Here is a 12,185-nt window from a genome sequence, read left to right as displayed (position 1 = left end):
AACGTAGCGCAAACCTTCAAGCGTGCCGTCAATAAATTACCAGTTCATTGCGCTCTTCAGAAAGCAGGGCGTTTCGATCCTCCAGTTTCCTGATGACTGCGCTGAGCTCAGCGATTTTCAGATGAAACCGTCGCGTGTCCCGATCCTCCTGAGACTGAAAACGCCCCGCAACACACACACACAAGCACTCGTTCAAAGTTCAAAACTGTTTTTGTGCTACCTTCCTCCAGCAACGAACTAAGTCATGCGTACTGCAAGTGTGTGATGAGGTGGCTTACGCAATGAAGAGGATTGCTAGTAGCGGCGTTGACCCCACTTCCAGGGTAGTTTAGGCCCGCCCTTTGGGAATCCCTCAGGGCAGCGATCTGCTGCTCGGCAGCCTGAGTCTGCAGCTGAAGGCGGTGGACGTGGCCGGCCCCAGGGCTTCATCCAAAACACTAACCGCTCTGTCTTTCAGCTTGATCTCATCCGTCTGGATGTACAAACGGGGAGCGCTCAGGCAGGCGGGCAAACTCATTTGCCAGAATTGTGACAAAAACAAAGAGAGCAACCGGCCAATTTTTTTCTTGAATCGACTAGAACACCTTTGCTGTGACAAAAGCGAAGCGAGCAACCGGACATTTTCTTCTTGTGAAATAGAATAGAATAGAATGCCTTAGGTGTCATTGCACTGCAGGTATACAACGAAATTGGGAACATAGCCACGCACCGCGCATCTGATCAGTCCTACCAGTCGGCGGATCTCCCTCTCGCAGTCTCTCTTGGTTCGGCTCAGCTCCTCCCGATGCTGGTGATGAGCCGATCGGAGCTCGGCCGCTCGGGACTGCCAGGCCTGCTGGGCCGCTGCCAGGGCTTCTTCCGCGCTCCTGGTGGAGGCGACACCGCTCGGTCTCCCGACACCGCCGCGTCTCCTCCACCTCCGCCAGCAAAGCGCCCCCCCTCCTCACCTGAGCAGACATTGCGCCACACCGGGCCGTTGAGACCGCAACGGAGCGCCGCGACGCTTACTGGGGACAAGCTACACAATACGGTAGCGGCCGCATCGAAGCCCGACGTGGCGTGCGGATAGTCAGACACGGATAGAGCGGATCACCTTGTCCATGGAGCCGTCCCTCAGGCTGAGGACCAAGGCATTCAGTCGCTGGATCTCTCCATCTTTGATTTTGATCACTCTCATCAGCTCCATTTCATGCTGCCGCAGTAATGTCTCCCTGGTAATGGCTAACTCTTTCTGCTTCTCCTCATGGAGTTTGCTTTTGAGTTCCGTCATGGCGGCGGTGGCACGGTGGTGCTCCGCCCGCAGGTCCTGACTTCTCTCTCTCTCCAGACAGCTGACCTGACATGACTTAGACTTAGACTTAGACAAACTTTATTGTCATCTTGTCTGCACATGGTGCATACAAAACGAAATTCCGTTGCATACGTCTTACAACAAAGTAGTGATATTGCAGTTGAATAGAAGTAACATATCCTATGAAAATATATATATATACATATATACTATATATATATATATATATATATATATTAAAAATAAGTATAAAGTGCAGCAGTGATAATTATGCAATAGTGCAAGTAGGCAAAACAGTATTCAAGAGTGTGCAGAGGAATGCTAAACCATGTATTAAACTTCTATTTAAAGGGTTTATACAAGTTCAGTAAAGTTGGTAGTGCGAGATAGTGCAAGATAGAGGTCCGTAGTGTCATAAAGTACAGTTCTGTGAATGTGTGATGCAGAGTTCAGTTTAGAGCTCAACAGTTCTAGTGTTCAACAGTCTGATGACAGCAGGGAAAAAGCTGTTGCAGAACCTGGTGGACCTGCAGCGGATGCTGCAAACCTCTTCCCAGAGGGCAGCAGGGAGAACAGTCCATGGTGGGGGTGTGATGGGTCATTGATGATGTTACGGGCACGGGACATGCAGCGCTGAGATGAAATGTCCTGAATGGAGGGAAGAGGAGCCCCTATGATCCTCTCTGCTGTCCTCACCACTCTCCTCACGTTCTTCCAATCGGAGGCGGTGCAGCCTCCACACCACACAGAGAGACAGCTTGTCAGAATGCTCTCTATGGTGCTCCTGTAGAACGTCCTCATGATGGGTGGGGGCAGGTGGGCTCTCCTCATCCTCCGCAGGAAGTACAAGCGCTTCTGTGCCCTCTTGACCAGTGCCGTAGTGTTCATAGTCCAGGTGAGGTCTTCTGTGATGTGGACCCCCAGGAATTTGGTGGTGCTGACCACCTCCACAGCTGAGCTGTTGATGATCAGTGGAGCGTGGTGAGGCTGTTTTTTCCTGAAGTCGACGATGATCTCCTTCATCTTCTCCTCATTCAGGATCAGGCTGTTTTCTCTGCACCAGCCCACCAGCTGCTCCACCTCCTCTCTGTAGTCCAGGTCGTTGTTGTCTCTGATGAGCCCCACCACCGTTGTGTCGTCTGCTGACTTCACGATGTGATTGGTGGTGAACCTGAGGACGCAGTCGTGTGTCATCAGGGTGCACAGCAGGGGGCTCAGGACGCAGCCCTGAAGGGAGCCTGTGCTGAGGGTGATGACATCAGAGGTGTTCTGTCCGACCCGGACTGACTGAGGTCTGTTGGTGAGGAAGTCTAGCAGCCAGTTGCGAAGGGGGGTGTTGAAGCCCAGGTGTTCCAATTTTCCTACCAGATGCTGTGGGATGATGGTGTTAAACGCTGAGCTGAAGTCCAGGAACAGCCTCCGCACATGGGTGTTCTTCTCCTCCAGGTGAGCCAGGCTCAGGTGAAGAACGGAGGAGATGGCGTCCTGAGTGGAGCGGTTTTGCCGGTCGGCAAACTGGAACGGGTCAAATAATAGGGGGAGTCTGGAAACGATGTGACCTTTAAGCAGCCTTTCGAAGCACTTCATCATAACCGGAGTCAGTGCAACAGGCCGGTAATCATTAAATGAGGTGATTTGAGGTTTCTTCGGCACCGGAATGATGGAGGCAGTCTTAAAGCACGCCGGCACTGTGGCTTGGCCCAGCGAGGTGTTAAAAATGTCTGTGATGACCCCAGCCAGATGACTTGCACATTCCCTGAACACACGCCCAGGAATGTTGTCGGGGCCAGGGGCCTTACAGGGGTTGACTCTCCTCAGGGTCTTCAACACATCGGCGGAGTCAAGGCAGAGTACCTCCTCTTCCTGATGGGGGACAGTTTTAACTGCTGGAGTGCCGTTTAGTGCCTCGAACCTCCCAAAGAAGTTATTTAGACCATTTAGAAAGTCAGCATCAACTACACCCACCGGGGGGGGGGAGGGTGAGTTGTAGTCTGTAATCGCCCGTATGCCTTGCCACATACTCCTGATGTTTTTGACGTCGTGGAAACGATCCTGAAATTTTCGACTGCGGTCTCGCTTCGCTATCCTGATGGCACGGTTCAAGTTGGCTCTCGCTGTCCTCAGTGTCTCCTTGTCGCCAGACTTGAAGGCAGAGTTCCGCGCTCGTAGCGTTTGACGTACCTCCTCAGTCATCCAGGGTCGTTGGTTGCCCCGGGTGATGATATTCTTAGTGGTGCTGACGTCCTCGGTGCATTTGTTGATGTAGGCTGACACAGTCATGGCACACGCATGTCTAATCTACATCGGGAAAACTGGGAGGGAGGGAGGCAGGCAGGGAGGCAGGCAGGGAGGCAGGCAGGGAGGCAGGCAGTGTCTGTCTGTTGAGGTTTTCACCTTGTTCTTCTCCTGCTGAAGTTCTAACTGGACGTCCATCAGTTTGGTTCTCAGCTCGTCATTGGCGGCCTGAAGGGCGTCCGTTCGCTCCGCCTTGGCCCGCCCTGCCGGAGCTCGTTTGGACATCTCTTACTCGAGTCTCGCCCGGTCGTCAGTCAGAGATCACAACATTTGTACCTGGAGAGCACAAACGCAGCGCTGTTTTCCACTGGCTTCGAACTCAACTTCAATCGGTACCGTAACTTACAACATCATAAACATAGAACTAGCTTGACTTATTCATTGAATAAATGCATTTGGTTCTTCAAAACTGCATCACGCAACATAGCGTGACCGAGACGGCCGTTATCCACCTGCGTGAAGTTATTTGGTGAAATGAATGAGATGTTTAAGACACCATCGTTCTGTCTCTATGTAGATGAAGGGAAATAATCGATTGCTGAAGGTCCAAAGGTGTTGTGATAAACAAATAAACATATTAGTGATTAGTGACATATTTGTGATAAACATATTAGGCAGGATAATCACATATGTTAACGTGACTGCCCACACTGTATTTATTTATGGTTATTTGTTAAATCGAGTACTGTTAGACATGAAATAGGAAGTGTTTAACATAAATGGAAGACGAAAGGGGTACTCACCATTGTAGCTCCTGCTGGTCAATGATACGAGCCTCTTCTTGCAGTGGAAAACATACAGCCAACAAACACCGTGGAACCTAAAGGAATGAAATTAAACATTAACATTTAGCCTCAACCAACATTCACAGATACAACGCAACGCAAACTACACAAACGTAAATCTTTTTAAACACAATGAGTTGTACTTACCGTGTACGCTCTAGACGGTCCACTTGCAAGCGGAAAATAAAGATATTTCTGTTGATAATCGTCGTGTTTGTATCCGGTGTCTCGCTCAAGGCCATTGCGCCCACAGATTTGAATTTTGGCGAGAGTTCAGCCTATTGACGTCATTTCCGCGGTGTAATACCCGCATATCTGAAACGGCAAAGTTAAGAGTAGAGTTAAATAAAGTTTTTAGTCAACGCAATAATTTACAACCGTTGACCAGTCGAAATAATCGTCGAAATTTGGCGTCTGTGGCTGGAAGCAGACGCCGAGTTCGACATTCCTCCCAAACGCCACACTCCCTTGCTTTTCAGGGCTAAAAAAAAACAGTTGTAATTACCTTGTACGCTCTAGACGGTCAAGTTGCAAGCTGAAAACAAAAATATTTGCCTTGTTAGTCATCGTGTTACTAACAGCTGTGTCTTGTTTGCCAGAACTGCCGCTTTCCTACTTCCTGTTGCAAGCCACGCCCACGGATTATAATTTTGCCGTGAGTTCCGCCTATTGACGTCATGTCCGCGTCACATGACTGCGACGTAATATTATCTAAAACTGTTTGTGCGGTATTGTGTTGTTCTGTGCGGTATTGTGTTATTCTGTGCGGCGTCGTGTTGTTCTGTGCGGCGTCGTGTTGTTCAGTGCGACGTCGTGTTGTTCAGTGCGGCATGGTGTTGTTCAGTGCGGCATGGTGTTGTTCAGTGCGGCATGGTGTTGTTCAGTGCGGCATAATGTTGTTCAGTGCGGCATAATGTTGTTCAGTGCGGCATGGTGTTGTTCAGTGCGGCATGGTGTTGATCAGTGCGGCATGGTGTTGTTCAGTGCGGCATAATGTTGTTCAGTGCGCCATAATGTTGTTCAGTGCGGCATGGTGTTGTTCAGTGCGGGATGGTGTTGTTCAGTGCAGGATGGTGTTGTTCAGTGCGGCATGGTGTTGTTCAATGCGGCATGGTGTTGTTCAGTGCGGGATGGTGTTGTTCAGTGCGGCATGGTGTTGTTCAGTGCGGCATAATGTTGTTCAGTGCGGCATGGTGTTGTTCAGTGCGGCATGGTGTTGTTCAGTGCGGCATGGTGTTGTTCAGTGCGGCATGGTGTTGTTCAGTGCGGAATGGTGTTGTTCAGTGCGGCATGGTGTTGTTCAGTCCGGGATGGTGTTGTTCAATGCGGGATCGTGTTGTTCAGTGCGGGGTGGTGTTGTTCAGTGCGGGATGGTGTTGTTCAGTGCGGCATGGTGTTGTTCAATGCGGCATGGTGTTGTTCAGTGCGGGATGGTGTTGTTCATTGCGGCATGGTGTTGTTCAGTGCGGCATGGTGTTGTTCAGTGCGGCATGGTGTTGTTCAGTGCGGCATGGTGTTGTTCAGTGCGGCATAATGTTGTTCAGTGCGGCATGGTGTTGTTCAGTGTGGAAAGGTGTTGTTCAGTGCAGGATGGTGTTGTTCAGTGCGGCATGGTGTTGTTCAATGCAGGATCGTGTTGTTCAGTGCAGCATAATGTTGTTCAGTGCAGCATGGTGTTGTTCAGTGCGGCATGGTGTTGTTCAATGCGGCATGGTGTTGTTCACTGCGGGATGGTGTTGTTCAATGCGGGATCGTGTTGTTCAGTGCGGCATAATGTTGTTCAGTGCAGCATGGTGTTGTTCAGTGCGGCATGGTGTTGTTCAGTGCGACATAATGTTGTTTAGTGCGGCATAATGTTGTTCAGTGCGGCATAATGTTCAGTGCGGCATGGTGTTGTTCAGTGCGGCATGGTGTTGTTCAGTGCGGCATGGTGTTGTTCAGTGCAGGATGGTGTTGTTCAGTGCGGCATGGTGTTGTTCAATGCGGCATGGTGTTGTTCAGTGCGGGATGGTGTTGTTCAGTGCAGGATGGTGTTGTTCAGTGTGGCATGGTGTTGTTCAGTGCGGAATGGTGTTGTTCAGTGCGGCATGGTGTTGTTCAGTGCGGCATGGTGTTGTTCAGTGCAGGATGGTGTTGTTCAATGCGGGATCGTGTTGTTCAGTGCGGCATGGTGTTGTTCAGTGCGGCATGGTGTTGTTCAGTGCGGCATAATGTTGTTCAGTGCGGCATGGTGTTGTTCAGTGCGGCATGGTGTTGTTCAGTGCGGCATGGTGTTGTTCAGTGCGGCATGGTGTTGTTCAGTGCAGGATGGTGTTGTTCAATGCGGGATGGTGTTGTTCAGTGCGGGATGGTGTTGTTCAGTGCAGGATGGTGTTGTTCAGTGCGGCATGGTGTTGTTCAATGCGGCATGGTGTTGTTCAGTGCAGGATGGTGTTGTTCAGTGCGGCATGGTGTTGTTCAATGCGGCATGGTGTTGTTCAATGCGGCATGGTGTTGTTCAGTGCGGCATGGTGTTGTTCAGTGCGGCATGGTGTTGTTCAGTGCAGCGTAATGTTGTTCAGTGCGGCATGGTGTTGTTCAGTGCGGAATGGTGTTGTTCAGTGCGGCATGGTGTTGTTCAGTGCAGGATGGTGTTGTTCAGTGCGGCATGGTGTTGCTCAGTGCGGCATGGTGTTGTTCAGTGCGGGATGGTGTTGTTCATTGCGGCATGGTGTTGTTCAGTGCGGCATGGTGTTGTTCAGTGCGGCATGGTGTTGTTCAGTGCGGCATAATGTTGTTCAGTGCGCCATAATGTTGTTCAGTGCGGCATGGTGTTGTTCAGTGCGGCATGGTGTTGTTCAGTGCAGGATGGTGTTGTTCAGTGCGGCATGGTGTTGTTCAGTGCGGCATAATGTTGTTCAGTGCGGCATAATGTTGTTCAGTGCGGCATAATGTTGTTCAGTGCGGCATAATGTTGTTCAGTGCGGGATGGTGTTGTTCATTGCGGCATGGTGTTGTTCAGTGCGGCATGGTGTTGTTCAGTGCGGCATGGTGTTGTTCAGTGCGGGATGGTGTTGTTCAGTGCAGGATGGTGTTGTTCAGTGCGGCATGGTGTTGTTCAGTGCGGCATGGTGTTGTTCATTTCGGCATAATGTTGTTCAGTGCGGCATAATGTTGTTTAGTGCGGCATGGTGTTGTTCAGTGCGGGATGGTGTTGTTCAGTGCGTTATAATGTTGTTCAGTGCGGCATGGTGTTGTTCAGTGCGGCATGGTGTTGTTCAGTGCGGCATGGTGTTGTTCAGTGCGGCATAATGTTGTTCAGTGCGGCATAATGTTGTTCAGTGCGGCATGGTGTTGTTCAGTGCGGGATGGTGTTGTTCAGTGCGGGATGGTGTTGTTCAGTGCGGCATGGTGTTCAATGCGGAATGGTGTTGTTCAGTGCAGGATGGTGTTGTTCAGTGCGGCATGGTGTTGTTCAGTGCGGCATAATGTTGTTCAGTGCGGCATGGTGTTGTTCAGTGCGGCATGGTGTTGTTCAGTGCGGCATGGTGTTGTTCAGTGCGGCATAATGTTGTTCAGTGCGGCATGGTGTTGTTCAGTGCGGCATGGTGTTGTTCAGTGCGGCATAATGTTCAGTGCGGCATAATGTTGTTCAGTGCGGCATGGTGTTGTTCAGTGCGGGATGGTGTTGTTCAGTGCAGGATGGTGTTGTTCAGTGCGGCATGGTGTTCAGTGCGGGATGGTGTCTTTCAGTGCGGCATGGTGTCGTTCAGTGCGGCATGGTGTCTTTCAGTGCGGCATGGTGTCGTTCAGTGAGGCATGGTGTTGTTCAGTGCGGCATGGTGTTGTTTAGTGCGGCATGGTGTTGTTCAGTGCGGGATGGTGTTGTTCAGTGTGGCATGGTGTTCAGTGCGGCATGGTGTTGTTCAGTGCGGTATCGTGTTGTTCAGTGCGGTATCGTGTTTCTCAGTGCGGTATCGTGTTGTTCAGTGCAGTATCGTTGTGTTGTTCGTATTGTGTTTAACACTTAGCCTCTAACACTTAGCCTCTAACACTTAGCCTCTAGCATCTAGAAGGTAAATAAATAGGAAGGAAGGACTCACCGGTGACGTCTTCGCCCACGTCCAAGCGTTGTACTTTGTATTTTCATCCTTCTGACAGTGGAAAACATAGCCAACAAACACCGTGGAACCTAAACGAATGAAAGAAAACTATCATTTGGCCACAACCAACATTCACAGATACAACACAATGTGACGTGCGGGGTTGAGGTTAAAGGTTGAGTGAAGGGCCCTCGTTTTAAACTACTTTTTTGAAAAGGATTGGGAACAAGTAAGACGTATTTAATTTATTTAATGGGAAGTAGTAAGAGCTATTGAATTTAATCTATGTATTATATTCTATTGTATTGTATTCTGTTGTATTCTTTTGGATTGTATTCACACTAACCCCACTAAAACTTCAGCCCACAAAAACTCGCCTCTGGCGCCTAGCCTCTGGCACTTAGCCTCTAACACTTAGCCTTTAACACTTAGCCTTTAACACTTAGCCTTTAACACTTAGCCTAGAAGGTGAATAAATAGGGTTAAAGGTTGAGTGAAGGGACCTCGTTTTAAACTACTTTTTTGTAAAGGAGTGGGAACAAGTAAGACGTATTTAATTTATTTAATGGGAAGTAGTAAGACTTATTAAATTTATTTAATCTACTTTTCTTCCCAGGCAAAATTTGATGTGCTGCAATTCCAAATTTCCAAAGTGAATGAAGGAATGAAGTCCTTTAAATTATGATTTTGTATAAATACTAGGCATTAACACAAAATCGACGGCACAAAATGGGCAGACTTTACTTGTTTGAAAAGGACTGGTTACAAGACAGACTTTTTTAATTTATTTAATGGGAAGAAGACTTATTTAGTTTAATTGATCTATTTTTGTTCCCTGGCAAAATTCGATTTGCTGCAATTCCAAATTTCCAAAGTGAATGAAGGAAAGAAGTCGTTTAAATTATGATTTTGTTTAAATACTAGGCATAGACACAAAATCTACGGCACAAAATGGGCAGACTTTACTTGTTTGAAGAGGACTGGTTACAAGACAGACTTTTCTGATTTATTTAATGGGAAGAAGACTTATTTAGTTTATTTAATCTATTTTTGTTCCCTGGCAAAATTGTATTTGCTGAAATTGTATTTTGCCAAATCTTGCCTTGAGACCTGATAGGAAGTATTAAACGCTTAGTTAAATCAATACAAGTTGGTAATAAGAGCGAGTAATGTTGGTTGAACCGATGAATGAAGGTTGAAAGCAATTTAAATTATGACTTTGTATAAATACTAGATATTAACAGAACATCTACTGCGCGAAATGGGCAGAGTTTACTTGTTTGAGAAGGAGTGGCTTATTCAAAACTAAGATTTATTTAATCTGTTTGTTCCCAGGCAAAATTGGATGTGATGCAATTCCAAATTTCACCACATGATGGTGCCCAATTTTGACTTCATAGGACATATTAAACACTTAGCTTGTTATTATGTTCAAGGTAATCAGATTTGTTTATTATTCTAATGGCCTCTTCAAAACTATTCTGGATTACTACTTTGGATCTATTCTACATTACTTGGCAACAACATACTCTGTAACAGATTAGGCAGTATAATCATATCTGTTAACTTGAGAGTGCCCACACTCAATCTACTTATCGTGATGTGTTAAATCAATTACTGTTAGACATTATTTGTCTGATAATCTACCAAATCTTTGAATTGAAGAATTTGTGATTTAATTAATAGCTTGTTGTTATGTTAAGGGTAATCAGACTTGTATATAATTCTAATGGCCTTCTTTTGAAAACTATTCTGAATTACAACTTTGGATCTTATATTACTTTGCAACAATCTACTCCGTGACAGATTAGGCAGTATAATCACATATGTTAACTTCAGTGCCCACACTGTATTTATTTATGGTTATTTGTTAAATCAAGTACTGTTAGACATGAAATAGGAAGTGTTTAACATAAATGTTATGGCTACTCACCATTGTAGCTCGCTCCTGGTCAATGATACGAGCCTCTTCTTGCAGTGGAAAACTTGCAGCCAACAAACACCGTGGAACCTAAAGGAATGAAATTAAACATTAACATTTCGCCTCGACCAATTTTCACACGTACAACGCAACGCGGCTACACTTCTGCTATTACAAACGTAAATCTCCTTAAACACAATGAGTGTTACTTACCGTGTACGCTCTAGACGGTCCAGTTGCAAGCAGAAAATAAAGATATTTCTGTTGATAATCGTCGCTGCTCAGTGGCTCACGGCCATCGCGCCAACAGATTTGAATTTTGGCGGAGGTTCGGGCAATTACGTCATATCCACGGCACATGACTGCGACGTAATACCCGCTTATCTGAAACGGCAGTTAAAAGTAGAGTTACATCAAGTTTTCTTGGAACCTAAACGAATGAAAGAAAACTATCATTTGGCCACAACCAACATTCACAGATACAACACAACGTGCGGGGTTGGGGTTAAAGATTGAGTGAAGGGCCCTCGTTTTAAACTACTGTTTTGAAAAGGAGTGGGAACAAGTAAGACGTATTTAATTTATTTAATGGGAAGTAGTAAGACTTATTAAATTTATTTAATCTACTTTTCTTCCCAGGCAAAATTTGATGTGCTGCAATTCCAAATTTCCAAAGTGAATGAAGGAATGAAGTCCTTTAAATTATGATTTTGTATAAATACTAGGCATTAACACAAAATCGACGGCACAAAATGGGCAGACTTTACTTGTTTGAAAAGGACTGGTTACAAGACAGACTTTTTTAATTTATTTAATGGGAAGAAGACTTATTTAGTTTAATTGATCTATTTTTGTTCCCTGCCAAAATTCGATTTGCTGCAATTCCAAATTTCCAAAGTGAATGAAGGAAAGAAGTCGTTTAAATTATGATTTTGTTTAAATACTAGGCATAGACACAAAATCTACTGCACAAAATGGGCAGACTTTACTTGTTTGAAGAGGACTGGTTACAAGACAGACTTTTCTGATTTATTTAATGGGAAGAGGACTTATTTAGTTTATTTAATCTATTTTTGTTCCCTGGCAAAATTGGATTTGCTGAAATTGTATTTTGCCAAATCTCGATTTGAGACCTGATAGGAAGTATTAAACGCTTAGTTAAATCAATACAAGTTGGTAATAAGAGCGAGTAATGTTGGTTGAACCGATGAATGAAGGTTGAAAGCAATTTAAATTATGACTTTGTATAAATACTAGATATTAACAGAACATCTACTGCGCAAAATGGGCAGAGTTTACTTGTTTGAGAAGGAGTGGCTTATTCAAAACTAAGATTTATGTAATCTGTTTGTTCCCAGGCAAAATTGGATGTGATGCAATTCCAAATTTCACCACATGATGGTGCCCAATTTTGACTTCATAGGACATATTAAACACTTAGCTTGTTATTATGTTCAAGGTAATCAGATTTGTTTATCATTCTAATGGCCTCTTCAAAACTATTCTGGATTACTACTTTGGATCTATTCTACATTACTTGGCAACAACATACTCTGTAACAGATTAGGCAGTATAATCACATATGTTAACTTGAGAGTGCCCACACTCAATCTACTTATCGTGATGTGTTAAATCAATTACTGTTAGACATTATTTGTCTGATAATCTACCAAATCTTTGAATTGAAGAATTTGTGATTTAATTAATAGCTTGTTCAGGGTAATCAGACTTGTATATAATTCTAATGGCCTTCTTTTGAAAACTATTCTGAATTACAACTTTGGATCTTATATTACTTTGCAACAATCTAC

Source organism: Syngnathus floridae, unplaced genomic scaffold (assembly GCF_059516105.1).
Source record: "Syngnathus floridae isolate MCC-2025c unplaced genomic scaffold, RoL_Sflo_1.0 HiC_scaffold_42, whole genome shotgun sequence".
NCBI lineage: Eukaryota > Metazoa > Chordata > Actinopteri > Syngnathiformes > Syngnathidae > Syngnathus > Syngnathus floridae.
The sequence above is the reverse complement of the archived record's forward strand: the minus strand, read 5'-3'. Positions refer to the sequence as shown.